General features: G+C 37.5%; 1 long non-coding RNA gene across 1 annotated transcript; it reads right to left on the bottom strand.

Moving 5' to 3' along the window:
- Positions 1 to 596: 596 nt before the first annotated feature.
- On the bottom strand, positions 597 to 3,390 carry LOC147245581 (uncharacterized). The gene is made up of 3 exons (XR_015110099.1): positions 2,862 to 3,390; positions 1,608 to 1,700; positions 597 to 1,104 (listed from the first exon to the last, which is right to left on the bottom strand). It is a non-coding gene; the product is annotated as an uncharacterized LOC147245581 (long non-coding RNA).
- Between the last annotated feature and the right edge of the window lie 1,009 nt (positions 3,391 to 4,399).

The raw sequence follows: 4,399 nt of genomic DNA, 5'->3' as shown, positions 1-4,399 counted from the left end.
GACTTGGAGAAAGTTTAGAGAAGCAAAACCTTCCTATCATTAAGAAAAGGATGCAATGTCATGTTTACGCTGGACACCCTGTACACCTGGATAAGCTGAGTTTACTTAAAAAATTTTAGGAAACTGGTTGCCCTAAAAAAATTAAGTAATATTTGATGAAAACTTGAGTGAATTGAACTTACAAAAATGAGTGGATGGCATTGTTATTTTGAGTTCAACACACTTAATACCAAATTTGTGTAACTTAAAATAACTAGTAATATCAATTGTAATGCCCCTTTATTCCACTGAAAATTTAAGTGTTTAAAAGTTAAGTGCACTAACCTCTGAGAGGATTAAACTAAAAAACATTAGTAATATCAATTGCTTTATTATTCCACTTATAACTTTAAGCTGAATACACTAACCTCCAAGTTGATTTACCTTAAAAATTACTTTGCCTAATTACTCCACTATCTGAAGAGTAAAATAAAATCTGTTGAATAAAGAAAAAAGTTGTGAAAAAAAGTGCGAATAACATGAATCATACACCAATCAGCATGGAACTTAACTGCAAAATCAGTGCCAATGCCATAAAACATACTGTAGCTAGAAATAGGAATGGAACCAAAACTGCTAGATCAGTGCTAATAACATGAATCATACACCAATCAGGATGGAATCAAACAGCAAAATCAGTGGGAATGCATAAAAAACTTGCATATCAAACAGTGGCCACGGTAAACATGGTATTTTTAAAGTGCAACATGACAAATGACCAAGCACTCAGATCCAGAGCAGTGGTATAAGTATTCAGACCCCTGTTTTAAACAGATAGTTGATTCCTAAACATTGACTTTTAAGTTTCAGCTCACCTCTCCCCAGGTTTAGCATGACCTGTTGAATAAAGTGGAAGATGCTTTTTATGCACTTGGGGTAATCCAAGTGCAAGGCATAAATAAGTCCAAAAAGGACACAGAAAGCCTGTGGCAGGTTGGCCAGCTCCTCCATAACCACACTCCCTTCCAAGACAATGCTCACTGTGGATGGGTTGAGTTGAGGATGTTCATAAATGCAGAGGATTCCCACTGAAGTTTCACTGTAAAAGTCCTTGTCAGTTGCATCCTAACAGAAAAAGAAACAGACAAAGAGAGGACATTGTAATTTCAATAATGCTGAGTTGACCACAGAAATTAATTAATTACATTTTCTTCAGAAAAATGTGCAACACCCGTATTTTGTTATAACTGATGCAATATGTAACAACTTGGCAAAGTTTATGACATATTGCATTCAAGAATTGTATTACAACACGTGGCAGACTATTACAAAATGTGGCGTTATTACATTATGAGATGAAAATTTATTACATATTACACCATTATTACATAATGTGTTGCTACAGGGGTCCCTTCCTGTGGCCCCATTTCACACTAGCTGATGGCAATTTCACAGAAATATAAAGTATATAAATAAAGACAGTTGAAAGTTCAAATTTTTGTACAATGTTAATTGGTTTGTAATTTAGAGTAAGTAGTAGTAATTTAATATTTTCATAGTAAATTCATATCAGATGGTCGTGTTGTGAATCAATAATGCAGATATTCAAAACAAATTCAGTTACTTACCAAGCAGGTTTTGAAGAATGCAGAGGGGTCATCCCCCAAGATGACAGGCAGTCCCCGAAGACAAAGGCACCTGATGTCTGTTGGCTCAGTGGTCTGGAAGATAGTGGACATAACTAAGTGCGCTCATACTGTATATGGTTTCATAGATTACAGAAAATCCCCACAATTTAATTACTTCATTACAACCTCCCTGGACAGTAAGTAGAGAGGAGGGGATATTAGGACACAAGTGGAGAAATAAAAACAAGAAAAGAGCAAAGTGTAAAGAGTAGGAGAACTGAGGTGGAATGGAAACGGGAGAGCAGTGAAAAGTAATGAGATGACAAGAAGGGGGAATAATAGGCAAGAGAGGCAGTCAGCTTAGGTAGACAAGTCAGTGTTACACCACCCACACGGACGACTCTCGTGGTGTAGAAGAATGCTCATTTATTGACTTCACCGGCAAAAACTCAACAAAACAACAAGGATAACAATAGAGCAGCACCGGCACATATGTCGACACTCGTCCGGGCTCCGAATGGCAACTCTCATATATGTCTACTTCTGCGTGCTGTAGCCTGTGGCTACGTTCCATAAACCAACTACTGCCACCTGCTGGCAGGTGCAGTCCATGAGCTTGACCTTTTAATAACAGAAAAACACTGTTTTTAACATTAAATAACCACACTGTGAGATGAATGTATTTTAGCACACGTAACAAACATTAACCCTTTACAGGTGCCACATTCCTCTCCTGCAACATAAATGTTTTCCTCAACATTAGCACTCAGTTATCTGTAGTACAGTATGGACTAAATAATAAACTTATATTCAACACATACACTATGGAAGATGTGCTGTCAGTCAAAACATTTGGCCAGTGGTGCTGGCTTTCTTCTGAAACTTAGAAACAACTAAAGGGTTTAAGTGTATATACTGAAGGTTTAACCATTGCAATGCATTACTATTATACCATGTGATCACATCACATACACTCACTGTCCAAGGTCTTTCCCAAACTCTTATCTCAGAAGTGTAGGCACAGCCTGTTACAATCTCCACAAACTTCACTTCTTTGGTCTGCATAAAGGTCACAACACTATCATACAATTCTACATCAGGCTAAAACTTCATGATAATAAAACATAAATGTAATAAAATATAAACATGTCTACATATTCTCTAACATTCCCCCCTGTTTATTTTACAGTGTGTGATGTGAATCTTAGAGGGTCTGTCTGCAATCTTCGGTGCCGTAGGAGTAGATATGATTACCTGGAATGGCCCAAGCCAGCGTTCCTCCCTCCACACACCTCAATGGATATGCTTAAAAAAAATCCAGTCCCCAGGTTTTAGTTGTGGTTTTGGCTGGTCCTCTTTTCCTGGATCAACAGGGAGATGGAGAGTTTTAATTTTGTCTTTTATTTGCAGAGTTTTTAGCATGTGTTCAACCAGTGTCACATTTTCAGACTTATTATCAGACAATTGGGAGAATTCAGGAAGAGCGAAAGGTCTATTAAAAACACATTCAAATGCAGTTAATCCAGTTGATCTGATAGTTGTGTTCATGATTAATCTGACTATATCCAAACAATACAGCCAATCTTTTCCTGTATCAGCCATACACTTAGACAGATGTTGCTTTATTGTTCCGTTCATTCTTTCTACAAGGCCTGCACTTTGTGAATGATATGCTGTATGGTGTTTTACGTTTATTCCAAATTTACTCATTGCTTCATGAACTGGCTTTCCAGTGAAATGTGTCCCGTTATCACTATACATTATCCGCAGAACACTGAATTGTGGGATGATAGCCTTGGTTAGAATATCTGCAGTGGTTCTGGCATCTGCAGATGTCACAGGCAATATTTCAGTCCATTTTGAGAACTGATCAATGATCACTAGACAATATTTGAAACCCTGACATGAGTTTATTCAATGTAATCCATGTTCAGGACTTCAAAGGGTGCGTTTGGAACAGGAAATGAGCCTTGTCTCATTCTCATGGCTCCTTCAGCATTGTATTCAAGGATTCAAAGATCTTTATTGTCACACCATTTCACATTTGCATGTTAGTGGTACGAAATTAGGACTCAGGTCCCAGTACAAGCCAAGGTAATTAGTAAGCTAAGAGATAGAATAATAAAGTCGAGTCAAGTAACAGAATAGGTATGTACATATATCTATATAAATAAGATACAAAATCAAATATAAACACTCTGTGTAAAATAAAAAGTGCTGCTGAGGGTGGGAGATATTGCACTAATGGAGGGGTATATATAAATACTAATTTAAAATACAGGGATATAAATATAAACAGTATGTACATGTAAATAGTTGAGGGATATTTCAAACATATCAGGCGTTGTTTCGCTGTTTTATCAGCAATTTTTGCAAAATTTGGAGCATAGAATACAGAATTGACTTTGGAACACATCCCTCCTGTCAACACATGAGCCAAAGAGTGGGTCACGTGCACAGCCCAGGAGTAGAGTGAGAAAGGGCGGAAAATGTTGCCATGAGAGGAAACAATAAGTCCATCAGAGTGCTGAGAATAAGGTGGTTTCTGCCAGAGGGGGTATTTAGAATCTGTTCTTTGGCGTGAGAGAATGATGGAAACATCTACAGAAGGCGGGATAATTTCGGAAAAATTAAGAGGGACGACCAAATCTGTGATTAGGCCATCTATGTTCAATACCACAGTAAAAGATTTCTTCAGAGCCCAGGAAAACCTGAAGAGGCTGCTGTTTTACCTTTTGTTGTTGACCATGAACTTGGATCGCATGATGCAAATGATTGCAGAAAACATTCTC

Source organism: Aulostomus chinensis, chromosome 18 (genome assembly GCF_037954235.1).
Source record: "Aulostomus chinensis isolate RoL2024-O1b breed Wild chromosome 18, RoL_Achi_v1.0, whole genome shotgun sequence".
Classification (NCBI taxonomy): domain Eukaryota; kingdom Metazoa; phylum Chordata; class Actinopteri; order Syngnathiformes; family Aulostomidae; genus Aulostomus; species Aulostomus chinensis.
Note: the sequence above shows the minus strand (reverse complement) of the source record. Positions and strands in the feature narration are given on the sequence as shown.